The following is an 18,464-nucleotide window of genomic DNA, read 5'->3' as shown; positions in this document are numbered from 1 at the left end:
TACTTTTAAATCGTTACTTTTTTTGCTTAGTACTTGTACTTTTACTTGTACTTTTTACTCGTTACTTTTTAAAATATGAACTTTTTACTTTTTACTCGTTACTTTTTTTAAAAATACTTGTACTTTTACTCGTTACTTTTTAAAAGTAACGTTGCCATATATGTTATCAACACAAAGCTGATTAAATAATCTGTCAGTTAAAGAGTTGTTTCGGATTTTATTGACTGCTCTGATGACATGTTGCAATGATTGAAATAGTCTTTCCACTTAAATTTCTAGCAACTGAATGCTATCGATGAATAACGCAATGTACAGCAAGCACATCAGGAATTTTCTTTTTTAAGTACGATATGAAGCCTTTTTGAGACCCCATCATAGCTGGAGCACCATCTGTAGCAGCTGATATAATATTCTTCAACGGAATTCCTTTTTCATCACAAAACTTTTCCAGTGTTTTAAATACGGTTTCTCCTTTCGTATCTGTCTCTAAATTTCTAGCAAATAAAAGTTCTTGACATATTTTTTCATCTTTAATAAATCTCACGTAAGACAAAAACAAATGCTTCATTAGTTGGTAAAGTGGACTCATCCAGCTGAATTGAAAATTTATTAGTCTTCAGATGATTGCGCAATGACTTTTCAATGTTTTCAGCCATTTCATCAATTCGTCTTTGGACAGAACTATTGCTCAAAGGAATTTTTCGAATTATATCTGCCGCCGGTTTGTGGAGCACAGTAGTTATAACTTCTTTTATCGCCGGCAAAATTAACGTTTCTCCGATGGTGTGTGGCTTACCTGTTTGAGCAATTAATAGAGAGATATTGTATGAAGCTCGTAGTCCGTCATCGTCTTGCTTAGCAGCCATCGAAAAAAGTTTCGATACACTTGGCTGAGCATTATGCTTCTTTTCCAGATCTTGAAAATAGGCTACATTTTTGTCCTTCTTATCCGGATGCATTTTATTCAAATGGTCTTGAAGGCTTCATCGCTTCGTTTGAAAATGTTTTTGAACAAAGAAGGCACAATGGCAAATATGGGTTTGTCGAATTTTCTATGAATCCATATTTAATATACTCTACTCTACACTGTATTGCCGTCTTTTTTACTTCCGACATGGCTTTGTTTTCAAACATATGTAAATAAAGTGTTAAACTTAAATACTTGTTTAAAGATAGCGCTCGAAACCATAAATGAAAATATAAGAAATTAGTTAAGGTAAGGAAAATATAAGAATGTAATTAAGGTACAATTGCTCTAATTTTTTTTAACTATCATCGATCATGTTCCTTTATCTATCCGCAGAAACTTGTTACAACTTGATTGCGTACGGCGTGCGGGCCATCCTACGAAATCTGTGTTAAGTATTTTAAGTTTTTATAACATCATACAGGGTAGAAATCTAAACTAATTATTCGTTATTGTGTAGTAGGTGGGTTTTAATTTTAGTGAAATTTAAAATACTATATAAAGTAAATGAAATTACAAATTATACATCGCCCCCCTAACCCACATCAACGCCCCCCATTTTTTCTGGGCCCCTTAACGCCCCCATCTTGGTTTCAAACGTCCCCAAGGGGGCGTTATCGTCCACTTTGAGAAAGACTGCTTTAAAGACATCGAAAAAACTTTTTTTTCACAGTATCTACATTAAGGCTTCCCAGTATTGATGCCCAATATACAGTTCATTCACCAGGAATTGGCACTTTACTCCAACTCCTCGGACGCAGAGTTCATTTCAGCGAGGGAGTTAGAAGAGAAGCATTTCCGCCCTTGAAATTGAGACAACCCTTCATGCGTGCCAAATACAAATTGTGACTTCTTTTTCTGTCACTTACTTCGCTTTATCATCTGCTAATATACGTTTCTCTAGCTATTTAAATATATTTTAAACTTAAAAACTGCTGTTTTCCCAGCAAAATGTCTCAAAAAGGACCAACTCTCTTCACTCAAAAGAGAGAAATGCCATAAAAATGGCGCAAAATATCAAATTAATGAAATATTCAATGTTAAAAAAATGCAGATAAAGTTTTCGAAACAAATATTTTTGCCATACGATCGCCAAATAGCTAATACGATCGCTAAAAACCTCCCAAAAATAGCAAGTATAGTAGCATACTACGCGATGAAGGCGGAGCCAAGGACCAACTCCAGGTGAACGAGCTATGTAATATAACTATTAAAATTGCATAAATTACCATATTACCAGCAGTGTCTATAATTAAAACGAGGCATCATTGGTGTCAATAATAATTTTGCGATTGTTTTTAATTTCTCCTAAATTAGTAGCATTTCTCTACTAATTTTGCAATAGTTCTTAAAATACACTGGTTATCATAAATTAAGGAAAATTCACAAAAATCGCGATAACTCAAGAAATTACACATGGAATTTTATGAAACTTACCCACAATATACAACACATAGTAAGGTATTAAACAACATAAAAAGAAATTATCAGACATTAATAGTAGTATAGAAATTAGCACATGTATAAAATAAACAAATTGGAAGTATCGGTTTGCAATAGAAAAAGTACCTTTAATATGGAATATGATTGCCTCTAGAAGCAATACAGCACATACAGCGATGTGTGATGCTTTCAATTATGCGGTCTATCAGTTCAATAGGAAGTGAGAGCCATTGCTCTTGTAAAGCAGTTGCAAGCGTGGCAAGGGTCTGAGGGGGCGGATTGATGGCAGATACACGCCTCCCTAGAGCATCCCAAACGTGCTCGATAGGATTCAAGTCCGGGGATCGAGCTGGCCACTCCATGCGAGTAATTGTTTCCTGTTGAAGATAATCATCAACAATGCGAGCTCTGTGTGGTCTTGCATTATCGTCCTGTAACAGGAAGCAATCACCAATTGCCCCGGCATATGGGCGCACATAAGCATCAAGGATGTTGTCTCGATAAACCTGAGCATTCACGGTTCCCCTTGGAAAGACATGGAGGTATGTGCGCCCTCCTAAGGATATGCCTCCCCAAACACAGACACTGCCTCTTCCGTATGCATCTCTTTCACGGATGTTTGATGGATGATAACGGGTCCCAGGTTCTCTCCATATCAAATAACGTCTACTGTCACTTTCTAGACTAAACCTGGACTCATCCGTAAAGAGAACAGGCCTCCATTGATCTGACGTCCAGTGGACATGTTGTCGGGCCCACTGCAAACGGTCTCTCCTATGGCGTGATGTGAGCGGCACGCAAATGGCTGGTCGTCTCGCATACAGACCACCTTCGTGGAGCCTTCTGCGCACAGTTGACGTTGACACCAACCTTCCGGTGGCTGCAGCAAGAGAGGATCTAAGATGTGTCGGAGTAGCGGTTCTATTCCTGCGTGCACTTAATGTCAAATATCGGTCATCGGCACTGGTCGTAACAGTTGGCCGTCCTTGACTGAACCTCCTAGATGCCGAATCTGTGGTTTGAAATTGCCTCCAAAGTCTATGAACCACAGATGGACTCACATTTAGCCATCTGGCCACTTCTGATTGACTCTGCCCTGCCTCTAGTCTCCCGATGGCTCTCCATCGTAGTTCTTCAGGCAAATGATGCCTAGAGGTCATTATTACGAATTGGCTATCTCAGATTTTCAATGTCGCAATCACAGTAAAATTTGTGTGCTTTCTCTCAAACTTGGACTTTTATGCTCCAGGCAGATGACGTAAGCCGAGTGCAGCGCCACTAATTTGCATATTGCAATTTTACTCAGCTACTCTTAGTGGACAACATATGCAAATTTTGCATGGTTTGGCTTACTTTTGAAAGAGTTATCGCTATTTTTGTGATTTTTCCTTAATTTATGATAACCAGTGTATGTAGCTATTTTTTTTTTCAATTTCATTTAGTTCTTATTACCAAAATTAAGTAGTATTGGCGTCAATAATCGTTTGATTTTTTACGTTTCTCTTAAACGAGCTACTACAATTTCTCCATTAATTTTTTATTTTAGTACACCGCTTATTATTATTTTTTTTTTAATTTGTACAGATTACCAAATTTAAGCTTCATTTTAGTCGATAATAGTATGGCAATTTTTCACCGTTTTCCTAAAATTTCAAGAACCTTTTCTTCATTTTGCGTCTTAGGACATACTTTTTTTATTTTAATAAAAACCTATTACCAAGTGCATCATGGTATTATTGGTGTCAGTAATAGTGTGGAAATTTTTTAAGCTTTTCCTACATAAATTAGTACTATTTCTCCATTAATTTAGCCTTTCATAACTTAATATTTTTATTTCAGTTACTGTAGATTTTAAATTATTTAGTTTTATAGATTCGCGTCTTAAAAACATTGCTATAAATAAAATAAGCATAAATTAATTTTAAAACTTGTAGTTTATTATTCAAGGTTTAAGAAAAACATATTTTGACCATGCCTTTGTTAGCACTATCATTGGAAGTAATATTGAAATTTTTGTGGAAAAAAGTAGGTTAAAAATTATTTTGACTGTTTCTCTTTTTCTAGTTGGTTAACTAACGAAAATTTTTGTTGGGCTCCATATTTCCTATAATGGTTTAAAAGTTGGTGGCAAAATTTAAGATTGTGGTTTCCAAGCAATGAATTAGCTAAAATCTATTATACCCAATTTATTTTTGGTGGGTGAGCTAACGTACTCTAACGATTTTCTTCCATATGTTAATGTTAGACTGAAACATATTTTGGCTCGTGCATTTTTAGGTTGACTTTTTTTGCTCATTCAAAATCTGTTGGGGGTTAAATTTTACCGTGTGATCTTATGAGTCAAAAATTAGCTGAAATTTGTTTCGGAGGTCACTGTTTTTTTCGCATGTAAGCTGTCGAAAAAATATCTCAGATTATTGTTAATTTTCGATTTCTTACAATAAACTTTCTTATGTTAACTTTCAAGGTTCAATGTAAGCTGAAACTTATTTCCATAACTCTTTATCGGGAATTCAAGTAATGGAAAGTTTTTTTAGGCTAGCGTATGCTAGTGATTTCCAACAATGTGCTAAAATTGGTAACCTATTGAAAAGTTTCAAACTTCTTTTTATACGTCATTGAGTTGCTAATATTGCTTTTGCCATAACTATTTTTTTGGTGGCTGGGCTAACAACTTGCTAACATAGTCTAATGTATTTAAACAATATTTGAAATTTATGGTTTCCAGGTCAAAAATTTGCTAAGAGATATTTCTGCTTCAAACTTTTTTGCCGCTTATTTAAATAAAATTTTATGGGACCATTCACATTCCTTTAGCTATTTGTAATTTCACAATTATCATACATTATTTATATTCTGAAATTTTATAATAAAAACCACACTATATAATTAAATTTAAATTTATATTTAAATTGAGTGGAAAGTTTAATTTCAAAAATTAATAAATTCTAAAATAAATTAATTTTAAATTGTCATTATTTGTAATAATTAACACAATAAAGAACATAATTTAAAAATATTCAAATTACCTACTTCAACAAATATTTTTAAACTTTTTTATTCACTGAAATTAATTGGAGAAATACTTACGTAACTATATTCTTTTAATATCTGAAATTATATTTAACAAAATTCCTGAAACAAAACCCAAACGCAACGTAAAATTTTTTCTAGGGAATTAAACCAGGAAAGCATCTAATATTATGAAAATTGCCAGTAAATTATTTAGATGCAGAAATAACTTAGAGGTATTATGTACTGAACCAACAATCTTAGCCAAATAAATTACATAATATTTTAATTTTAAAACCAAAAAAAGTAGTAAATATGTTTTATCTAAATTAAATTTGCACAAACATATAATTGCATAAGAGAATGAGACGAAAAAATATAAAATTTCCTATATTATCTTAAACAGCTGAATTTAGTATGAATGATCAAAATTTGACTACAATCAATTACTCCTTTGAGAACGTTTCTATGATAAAATAGATTTTTGTTTAACGCAATTCCATTGGCGGCATTTCCCTGATAGTAGATAATGCATTATGAACATAAATAGGTTTAAGATAAAGTGGGTTTAATATGTAAACATTTTAAACAAAGCTTTTTATTCAAAGAAAATTTTTTAAAAATTTAGAAGAGACTATTCAAGTTCCTGATATTGATGAATTAGTCATAAAAAAAACTATATTATGCCTTAAAAAAACCTTGTCTTTGAAAAAAATATACAGGACCTTACAGATGAAAATTTGAACAAGATTCTTTAATACATCAATTTAAATTTTTTGCACAATAATGTAAATGTTCTTCAGTTAAATTTCAAATGTTGAGCAAAAGAAATTTTACTATTATCATTATTTTACTATTATTTTAAACATGATAAAAATAATATATATATAGATATTACTTATCTCAAATTCTCAAATTTTAACTAAATAAATCAAAATTAAAGTAATAAATACTAGTAGTAATAAATATACTTTTAAACTAGAGTTAAAGTTTAACGACAATGTTAAAATGAAATTGCTCTCAGATATCTTGAAAATTTAAAAGTAACCAAATTTTAAATATACCTGTTTTCATGATACCTAAACATCACTCTAAAAAATTTTCAAGCATTATATCTTATTATGTTTTATTAATGAAATTATCATATCTGCCAAACCCCACTTTCAAAAATTCTGAAGATGTTTAATGAAATTACAGAATAAACTACACACTGCAGTAGTTAAGAATCAAAAAATAATTCAAGACCAACATTACTTCACAACATAATTATTTTACTTTAAAACAAAACACAATATAAAAATAAACTTCATTTATTCTAAAGTCAATATATTCTTACCGTCATTGTTTAAGATTACCATATCGATAATCTTTTGGTAAAATGCAAGTTAAAAACGCATATTTGCTTTTAAATAAAATAAGTTTTATTCCTTAATATAAAAGGAAACAGTTGTACTATGTGCTTTTATTTTATTATTATTTTAAATGATAACATTTTGCGAGACTTTACCACCATTTCATGCAGTTTTATTCCATCAATGCAAGTTATTGCTTAGAGTTATTGTTACAAGTATTACGATTATCGTTACAAGTATTACTATTATCGTTACAAGTATGTGTTGTAGCTATTGTTACAAGTATTGTTAATTCAATTTATTGTTATATTTCCGAGCGTTAATCTAAGGCAGTGTTTCCCAAAGTGTGGTACGCAGATACCTCCTAGGTGGGAAGAAAGCCGAAGGACGCAAAACGATGACTCATACAGTTAGGCCCAGATTCGCTGATCACTTCTGACGATGACGGGTTTTTTTTCTTCCGTTTCTCGACACTTTTTCGTTACTCTTCTACTAATTTTTACTTGCTACAAATTATTATATATTTTCTTTTTGTCTAGATTAAATGTTCTTAAATTGTGCAAAAATGCTTAATTTATTTGTTTTCGGAAATGATTAACAATAAAAATAAAGCAACTCTAACAAAAATAACTGATGTGTGAATGAAAAAAAATATATTTTTAAGCATTAAATACCAGTTTTATTTTATAAATTGGAAAATTTTATCTAGCTTTTTGTTTTAAAATGTATGGATTAAAAACAAAGAAATATATTTTTCAAGGGATTTTGCGCATTTATTATTATTATAGTTTTGACATAAAACTAAGAAGGGATCTAATTTTTATAATACGATACTTAAATTTTTAGTAGATGATTATTTCGGATTTTAATGATTATGTTTTGCATGTTATTAGAACTAGAAATTGTATCTAAACAATGACATAAAATGAGCTTAGGAAAATTTAGAAAATCAAATGCAGTCTTCAAACAAGGTTTAGATAGAAAAAAAAAACATATCAAAAGCATGATTATAATTTGTATTTTTTTCCTGTGGAAGTGTGATTGTTAGAAGTGATAAATTAAAATAAAGTAAGCAACCTTAGATAACAAATATTTTATTAAGTAGCAAATTCAAAAATCATAAATAAAAATGTAAACACAAATTTTACTGAAATATGTTAAACTTTGAGTAACATTTAAAAAAAGTATAATTTTTACCCATCACACTGATAAATTAAAATAAAGTAAGCAACCTTTGACAAATATTTTATTAAGTAGCAAATTCAAAAAATGATTAATAAAATGTAAACACAAATTTTACTGAAATATGTTAAACTTTGAGTAACATTTAAAAAAGTATAATTTTTACCTATCAACTTAGATTTTTAGTGGATTTCATAAGTGTTTTTAATTTTCTTTCTTTAGCTTTTGAATGGGAGGCATAACAAATGCTATCATTTTTCAATTTACAATAGTTATTTAATAAGATGTTTACAAATTTCTTTACAATACAATGAATGACAACATCTGAAGAATGTTCATTATCACAATAATCAAAATTTAAGTGTTTCTTTTCATCATTCAATACAGCTTTGATTATGTTTAAAGAAATAATTCTCTGATTATGAACTTTTAAAAAATTTTCTTCAAATTCAGTTAATAGTTTTGAAATAATTACATAAGAGTACAAACCAATAGTTATAACTTCCTCCACAGGGTACTTTAGTCCACCACGATCTTGATGGTGAATCAAAATGTTATTTTCATGATAAAGAATTTCTTCATCTCTTGTTAATAATAACTTACAAAAAGGGCAATTTTTAAGGAATTTTAATGTTGAATGAACGGCATAACCAGCAAGGTAAACAATAACAGGCATAATTCTATTAGATTGTTGCAAACCCTCTTCTGTTACATTTATTTCAAATTTGTTATTGCATAGTAAATTACTGTTAAGAAATTCAGATTCGTTCTCAATATTGTTTAAATCTATTTTAACATAGCCAAAAACATTTGATTTTAAAATCAATGGCAAAGTAGATTGAAGCCTCAGCTTCATTTCTGATTCATATAATTGAGTTATTGATATATCATACTGGCCGCCAGCTAATTGTCTATATTTACCGAATCTTGCTTCTAAACTATCAGTTTGAAATTTACCTGCCAGTATAAATTTTAAACCTAACTCTTCAGTGCAATAGCGACAAATTTTTTGTATGCCTTGTGTTGTTAAAGATAGAGCTAAGTGAGTTTCTGAGGTTAATCTACCAGTATCAGAAATAACTTTGCTCCATAATGATAACCATTCAAGAAATGCGCTTAAATATCTAAAAGAAAAATCGTTTAATCTCAAGGGCTTTTGATATTCATTCCTTTTATGAAATCCTTTAGTTACTGTTCTAACATTCATAATATCCCACCAATTTACAAAAATTTCTATATATTCTGCTGTTGATATTAGATCTAAAATATTACATTTTTCCTTAAGTGAATTTATAGCTCCTATTAACTGTCTATTGAATATATTTAAAGCAAGTTTTACGTTTTGTCTTTCAATGTTAGAAGGAAAAAGAGATTTTGTAATCAATGTGGGTGCATACTTAACCAAATTAGACCTTTCAAATTCGTGTAACTTACGTAAAGCTTGAAATGAAGCAGTTTTTAATGGTACATTTTTTACATTATCATTAGTGTCAATATCATTAGTAACATTTACCTGAAATTCTGGATAAAACATACAAGAATTATAATTTTTTTGATTTAGCCAATTGTTCCTAACACACTTAATTATATGAACACTATCAATAATAAAAAATAATTTTCTACTGCTATCAAATGGGTGTGGATATTCAACCTGAACTTTAGGAGGTGTTGAAAATTTGGACATTGCCTTGCGGTTTATAGAATTATTGTCACTTATGACACAAAATGTATGAAAACCTATAGTTTCAAGACCAATTAATGTCTTTTTAATAAACTCATAGAGTGCATCAGCATTCACGGTTTTTACTGGCATTATTGCTACAACATCTTTGAAACTTGATTCCACACTCTGCACCATATAAACATAGGCAGAGTTAGCAGCCTCAATAGAATTATATGATGCTCCTAATATATCGCCACCCTTAAAGTCAAAAAAAGGTTTTAAATGGACTTCATCTATCATAACAGTAACGGTTTTATCTGCATCAGTTAAATAATCAAATTTCTGTTTAATGTAAGATAAGAAGTTTTCCTCAGTGGATTCATTTTTAGGACTAATATCATATGACATAATCAATTTTTTTATAGTTGAATGATGCGGTAGAATAACATAACCACTGCTTCTCAAAAAATTATATGCATGAGGAGATATAGATAAAAACAATGAAGAAAAAATGAGAAAGTCTGTAGAGTATCGGTTTTGATTTTTTTGAGTAAAAAGTAAAGATAGCTGCTCTTTTAGAAAGTTAATACCTAATTTTTGATTATCTGAGCTTAAGTTTTCTAACTCTGTAAGTTGGACAGTTATAGAGTTAATAAGATTTGGAATATTATCAAACTTTAGATCATTAGACTTATTTAAATAACATAAAACATTTGAAATTTGCTGAACATAACTGATGATTAGAGGAAATGTTAAATCATGAAGTTTCTTAATCTTTACATTATCAATAAAAACACTTAAAGATAGATTTTGATCAACTATTACAGTAATATATGTGGGAACCTGATCAACAAATTTGATTTTCACAAAAGAAAAACTATTTTCAATACTTACCGGATTAAAAACACCATTTAAATCCACTAAACTAAATTTTTCTATCAGTTCAATTAGAGTATCTACTTTAAATTTTACATTATGCTGTTCATAAAGTTCTAAACTTTCAGCAAGGACGCTTTCCAACTGGCACATTTCTATTCTTTTTCTCTTTGCCTCTGGCTCTTCTCGAATTGGCTCATTTTTGGTCATATATTCTGGACATCCAGGAAATATAGATGGAATAGCCTCCTTTGTTAACCTTGGTTGTTCATAGGGCACAACTGTTTTCTTTCCAGTTTTTTCACAAACGAATTCCACAGCTTTCCTAATGTCATTTTCCTTGAAATGCATCTCACATACCTATAACAAAATGAATACATTATTTATATGTGCATTTAAAATAAATATTATATACTATATTCATGCATGAAAAATTAATAGATTTTTGTAGAAAAATTAAGAGATTTAAATTTCAAAATCAAATATTAAAAAAATTTGCTTTAAGCAGTTACATTATATTACGGTCAAACAAAAATGTTTTAAAGTTTGAGCAAAAATTTAATAAAATACTAAAATTATTAATATTTTTGTAAAATAAAACTCTATAAAAATAACTATATATATATATAAAAATAGCTATATAGTTATTTTGTCATTATACACAAAATTTATTACAATAGTTTCGATATGATTGATAAGAACAACTTAATTATTACGATTAATTTATCCACAATTTAAAATAATTTACTCTAAGTAAAAATATAATAAAGAATCATAATTACATTTTTAAAAATAAAAGCAAATATTACTCACTTTAGAATTCTTTGTAACTTCAAAATCTCTTGGTATGGCGGCAAGCCATTTCTTACGTAATTCTTCATCTTTGGGAAATCCGAAAACAGATACTTTTGTACCATCAACTTTGTAATTTCCTCTACAGTTTGGTACACAACATTTAAATACCATTATTCATAACACTAAGAATTAAATTAATGCTGAAATTTATAACATTTGTAGAATAAATATAAATTTTACGAAGAACGTTTGCATCATAACACCGACGGTTGTTTACAAATTCTAATCAAAAATATTCGCCAATTGGCTGAATGCGTACACAGGTTACAATACTTCAGAATATCGCCAATGGCTCGTTTGATCAGATTCGGATTTTTTCGAAAAAATAGCTACCCTGACTGGTTTTCCTCTGGGCCTAACTCTACTACGTCATCATCGCCTATAGTAACCCGTTGTGGGGCTTGATTCCTCTAGGAGGTATTGGGTACGCATACCCCCAGGGGTATGGGAGCAGATTAGCAGGGGTACGCGTTCTTATGCGAAATATCTTGCAACAGACGAAAATTTCAAAAAATTTTATTTAAAAACAAAGCTAGCCATGAAAATTTACGATTACGTATTTTCTATTGGATATTTTTTGCAGAGTTAACTGTTAATAATTAGTGGTGTCAACAGCCAGTTGTGATTTTTACTCTTTGTGCGATTTTTCATATTAAAAAATTAATTCATTTTTTTATTAGGGGTACTCAGCGTTACGAAAAATTTAGGAAGGGTACACAAAAGTCATAAGTTTGGGAAACACTGATCTAAGGAATCTTTCAAGGTTTTTTGAAAGATTTCATAAAATGATCAGCAACGGTGATTATTGTGTAAATCACACACAAAGTAGGGATGAATCACGCAAGTATGTGCCTTTCTTCATACTTCTACACAACAACCAATAAGAGGACTTTAAGCTACAAGAGATTTAAACTACACAGTTGTTTTGTTTTCTGTCAGGATCGAACTTGCATCCCCCAATGCAGTGTCCTGAAGTACATCTCAAAATTAGATTATTCCTTTCTGGTAGATTAGCTTGCAAAACCAGCAGACGAAGCTAAAATTATAAGAGAAAAAAAAATAAAACACTAAATTGAAAACACATACATTGAAAACACTAAATTTAAAAATATTAAGCATTTAATATTTATTTAAAACTTTGATTATTTGTTTTGAAAATATCTTTAAGAAATTGTGATATTCTTTATAATAAAATTCAATGGATAGATATTCCTATCAATACCTGTGCCAAAAAATCTCAGTATCACCCCACAAGAGTCGGAAAAAGTAACAGAGGGAAAGTGATTAGCTGAAAAAGTTCAATTTATAACCACTCTCAAATAAAAATTTCATTCATTCTCTTTTTAAATATATATATATATATATATATATATATATATATATATATATATATATATATATATATATAGTACAAAACCCCTTTTATAGTACTAAGCCCTTTTTATTGGAAATTAAGTTCCTTTTATTAAGTCCTTCTTATTTGCTGCAAATACGCACCAGTTTTGTTTTGTATCAGGATTGAACTTACAGTTTTTATCAGATTTCCATTTGCAGTATCCAGCATCTCAAAATTAAACTATTCCTTTCTGGTAGATCAGCTTGATTAAAAAAAAAGTGAAACTTTACATCGAAAACACTAAATTTAAAAATATTAAGCATTGAATATTTATTAAAACTTTGATTATTTAACTTGAAAATATCAAGAAATTATATCCTTTGTAATGAAATTCAAAGAGTAGATATCCTTAAGTCAAAAAAATAGGTATTTAGCTAAAAGAGTTTAAATTTATAACCACTCAAGTAAAAATTTTATTTTTTCTCTTTTTAAAAAATATATAGTACAAAATCCTTAAGCTCTTTTTATTTGAAATGAACATTCGAGCATATACTGATACAAGAATATCTCAAATTCAACACTTTAAAAAAAAAATTTTTAAAGATAAAACACCATGACGCTTAGCTATCAAAATATTTCTATGCATTGCATCAGCTCATAGAGGCAATAGGAAATGTTCGCACTTTTTTTTTCAAACTTCCTGAATAAAATTTTTAACTCTTTTTTAGCACTGTTTTCATTCAACGAAAACACACTTTGATTAGACCCTATTGTTGTTAAATTTTAATAAGTTGCTGTCATTTAAAAATTAATAGCAGTAATAATGTATCACAAACACGCAAATCAGTCTGTATTCAAGAAAGGAAAATAAAGATCTTTATCTCATTGTTTTACAAAATTTTAAACAATAAGTTTTAATAAAGTAACAATATTGTCCGTCTTATGAATAAAATTTCAAGCATTATAAAATGTAATGGTTTTAACTTCAAAAAAAATCGATTAGTTAATAATTATTTTATCATGCCAAACTTGTTTACAGAAAATTATTTTTCATCTTTATCATTGTTCCAAAGAAATTTTATCAAATACGAATAACTAAGTAAACGAGCATATTCTGAATTAATTACTTGTTTATAGTTAGACAATGCGTTTTAACAGAAAATTCAACTTAGTACGCAAAAACTACTCATTGTCAATAAGGAACACAATATTAATATTTATTGAATATTAAATACATGATCATTAAATTAATTCTTAAATGTTATGATTAAGCAGTCAGGATTATTAAGTACCCTGAATGTTTCTACAGCATCATCCTCTCTAACACATCATGATTTGAAGTGTTTTATATTACTTTTCCAGCTGATTTTCAACTAAGAAAAACCACTACATATGATACTACTTTAATTTTTTATGAAACTATCATTAAAATTTAAAAAGTTTACTAAATTATCAATGCCTTTGAAAACAAGTGATTCATACTAGCTGTCGACCACGAATAATATGGAATAATATTTTCTTGGTCAAAAATAACCAAGAACTTGTTGTTCCCAAACCTTTTTTTTTGGTATGTTGGAGGACAAACTTTTTCTGGGCTAGCAATTTTCTACGAAGAACTAACGTTTTATGATAAAATTCAAACTTGTTTATACTTAACTAAGACTTAGGCCATATTTTTCGATAAATGAATTTGCTTAAAAATTTTTTTGATTCGGTCTACAATTTCCTTTTATGGGTTAATGTATAAAAGCGAAGGTCAAACTTGCAGTTTCTAGGTCATAAACTAACTAAAACTTGATTCAGCATGACTTTTTTGGAGGGTGGACTCCAAAAAAATTCTCGATTTCGGAGTTCCTATTTGGAATAAAAACGAATTTTTCTAAATCAAAAGTATGCTAAAAATTTATTTGGCATAACTCTTCTTTGATGGGTGTTCTAATGGGTGAAATTTTTGATTCAGCTACTGATTTCATATAATGGCTTAAAAATCGACAATTTTGAACATAAAATTTTGATAGGCTAGCATAGTACTAACGTTTTTGTGCAATGCTTGAACTTTTAAAGAAATATCAAACTTGAGGCTTTCAGATCATAAATTAGCTTTATTGTTGAATTATATAATTTGTAAACTGTTTTAGACTTAACCTCTTTTGGTGTTTAACTAAGGAAAATGCTTACTGGACTAACGTTTGGTAGAACAATTTAAATCTGTGCTTTCTTGCTCGAAAGTTAGCACCCAGGTTCTTTACAACACAATAGCACAATATGCTCTTAAAAAAGAAAAGAAAAAATGTGATTTTAAAAAGTTTTCAGACTAACAATTTTCTACTATGGGATACGTGTGTAAAAAGAATTCGTTGGATTCTTAGGTCAAACGGTGTTTAAAACTTGATTTAGTTCCAATTTTGTTTAGTTTGATAGGTTAATATTATTTATTAGCACTAACGTGTGCTGAAAAATTTATTAAGTATACTAGCGTTTGAATTCAAATTTCAAACTCTCTAACTTATAAGTTAGATCTGACTTTTTTTGGTGGGTAGGCTAACAGAAATATATCTTAAGGCTAACTATCGAAGATAAATTTTAATGCTTCTTATTATGCCATAAATTAACTGAAACTTATTTTTCTTAGTGAGCTAATTTTGGTAATCAGAAACATGGGAGTGTAAGTGCTTCATATAATTCGTATATTCCTTCCTAACTAATAAATGATACTTAGTCATTGCGTAAATTAACAGTGATTCTTTCTATTTAAATGTCTCTTTAGAAGCGTTGATAAATTTGTTTGGATTCTTATTTTTTATTTTTGCATTTTGCAGGACAGGTTGCGCTGGTTTTCGCGAACATTCATGGCATTGACTTCACCTATATTTTGTGATGCACCACCAGTTCTGGTAAGAATTTTATTATGCTTTAGCAATTGTAAGGATTTTCAAATATGCAGAGCAATTCGAAATGAATCTAGCGTTTACAAAAGACTATAACTATTTAATGAAAAAGAATTTATCTATAAACTTAACTCAGAATGTAGAAGGAACATCAAAAATTTGTATACACGAGTCACAAATTTTCTGTGTGACTTCCCCTGGTTACCCGAACAACATGTAGGTTGTGATCCAATTCAAGCCGCACATTCTGAAGCATTTAGGCAGTTGCCGATGAAAGCACATTACAAATGAGTTTTTTTAGTGCTTCAATTGTTTTGGACATAAGAAGCACATCTATCACATAACCTCATTGATAGAAATAGCGGGTTGTAAAGTGCGGAGATCTTGATGGCCTTGTATGGCTCTTTTGTATTGGTGGGCGAATTAATGCAATTTTTGTTGAGCTACTAGTGCTTTTCTAAAACAATTTAACGTTTGTAAGCAAATTTCAAATTTGTCGTTTTCATCTCGCCCAACGGAAATTTAGTATGAACTCCGAGAGTTTGAAACACAACGAAACATTCGGACGTCTATAACTGTTCAAATGCCGGGGCTAAAACAAATGTTTAAGAAAAGATAAAAAGTACTTTCCACTATGAATTTTATCGAACAACGTGGAATTACGATTTTTACAGAGCACTCTCATTAGGAAGAAACATTACATTCTCTGGGCCAAAAGTAAATTTAATTAAAATTGTTTTGCAAGTTACTCATATTTGGTTGCTTTTCCAACAATTTGATTTGCTTTTGGGCTATATCTATTTTACATCTGTTGTTTGTGGGGAAAAGTTTGCTAAAACTTGTTTTAGCCATGACTTTAATGGATTAGTGGTCTAAATTAAATTTCTTTGCCGATGATGACTTTCGGAGACAAAAAGGAAAATTTAGGTTTGATAAAAGTTAGTTTTGACCTTTTCTTTTAATTGATGAAGGTAGAGGCGAAATTGTTTGTTGGGCTAACAAATTTCCACACTGGACTAGCGTTTGGAAGTGAAATTCAAACTTGTAATTAGGTTAGAATATCGTTCAAATGCTTTAACTGTTAGGGTAACAAAAGATTATTCCTCTAACATGGGGTTAACATTTTCTTACAATAAATTAACATTTGAAGGCAAATATGAAACTTGTGTTTTCTCGAGCATTAAGGAAAAAATTTTTTGAGCTAATGATTCATTAGACTAAGTTAATGTTTAGTGGAAAAATTAAAGCTTTTCATTTCTAGGTAAAAGTAAGCCAATTCAAGATTTGGATGCAACCTTTTTTTTTCAGGTGGAGTACTAGCAATGAATTTTCTTGGATTAACGTATAATTACAATGACCTAACTTTTGAAAAGTTCAAATTTGCTATTTTCAAGTCATAAATTAGCTGAAATTTTTTTGACGGTAAAACTTTTTTTAGCTGTGTACAATCGAAAAAAAATTTATATTGTCATTGTAACGGCGTGATTTCGAGCTTACGATTCCAAAATTTATGGGCTGATCTTTTGGAGGAAAAATTTTAACGTTCATTGTTAAAAAAGGCAGAAATTCTATAAAATGAACTTCAGCCTTGCAGAGTTTAATCACGTTTGAAATTGATCTAAAGTATTTTAGTGTTGAAAGGAGACGGTATACAGATATGAATTGTTAAAACTACGGAATTTAGGTCTTCAATTTGCTCTACCTTGCAATCAATCAAAGATTTAAAGAATTTTCTTATCTCTGATTTTTTTTTTTTATTTTTTAACTTCCGACACTTTAGTTTTCCGGTTGCTGTGCCATTTGCTTAAAACTAATGCTAAGCCTGACTCTACGAAGAGTGTTTCTATAAATTCAATTTATATTAATAACTAAATTTCAGAATTTAAAACAAAAATGTATGGGATAAATTTGTGAAAAAATTTAATTCACACTTGGTTAACAAGCTAATGTTTATTTTAGTTTCCAAATAAACATCTGAGATAGATTTAACACTAATTTATTATGTAGTCTCAAGTCATGTAAGTTTCATGTTTGTGGTTATCTTATAACTTAGTTGTCTCAGGTCATTGTACTCTGAAGTATGAAAACTTCAGGCTGTGGTAGTCTCGGGTTGGTCTCAGGCTGTGTTCGAAAGTCGAATCAGTTTGTGTTAGTCTCAAGTTACGGTAGTTTCAGGTCGTCTGAAACTCAAGTCATGAAAGTTTCAAGTGATGGTAGTCTCAATGCGTAGTACTCTTAAAGAGTGGAAGTCTTTAGTTTTGTTACTCTCACTACGTGTCTGATCGCATATTGAGATAGTCTCAACTCGATGTACAGTTTTGATCAAATATATCTTATGGTCAATGTGCTTTTAGTAAGTCAAGTCACCATTTTCGAAGGCTTGTTGTATGGACACCAATGAATTTTAAAACAGTAAAAAAAAAATTTGTATTTTTTTAGTTGTAATAAATTTCTTCTTATTCTTTTTTTGTATATTGCTCACCTAATCAATAGAAAAACGTATTTCCCTAAAAAGCATGCTTGTTGTAATTTATCAGTAACTTGGAAATTTATCGTAATAGCGACTTTCTTGTTACATGCCGTACTTGTTTTATCGAACTTTTCCTGTACTTAACACTTTATTTACCAAATTATTAAAAAATTATGAGAAGTGTGGGAAAAAAATTTCCCTTTAAATATAGCCTATTTTACACGTTAACAAATGTTCTTTTTTAAAAATTAAATGTTATTTTCTAATTTTCCTAACATTTTTAATATGGATTTGACACCACGTTATAAAATTTTAATTAAGTCGAACATTTAATACTTTGTTTTATAATTATTGTAGTTGAAAATCTAAATGAATCAAAGAAAATATGAAGGTCTTACTTGTAAAATTGATCGAGATAGA

The 18,464-nt window shown here is 29.7% G+C and overlaps 1 pseudogene; it reads right to left on the bottom strand.

Moving 5' to 3' along the window:
* Positions 1–289: 289 nt before the first annotated feature.
* LOC147816123 (protein FAM200C-like) lies at positions 290–1,116 on the bottom strand (annotated as a pseudogene).
* Positions 1,117–18,464: the final 17,348 nt, after the last annotated feature.

This window comes from Parasteatoda tepidariorum, chromosome 2, assembly GCF_982258835.1.
Source record: "Parasteatoda tepidariorum strain Cologne lab strain chromosome 2, Ptep-v5.0, whole genome shotgun sequence".
Lineage (NCBI taxonomy): Eukaryota > Metazoa > Arthropoda > Arachnida > Araneae > Theridiidae > Parasteatoda > Parasteatoda tepidariorum.
This window is presented reverse-complemented; position numbering and strand designations above follow the sequence as displayed.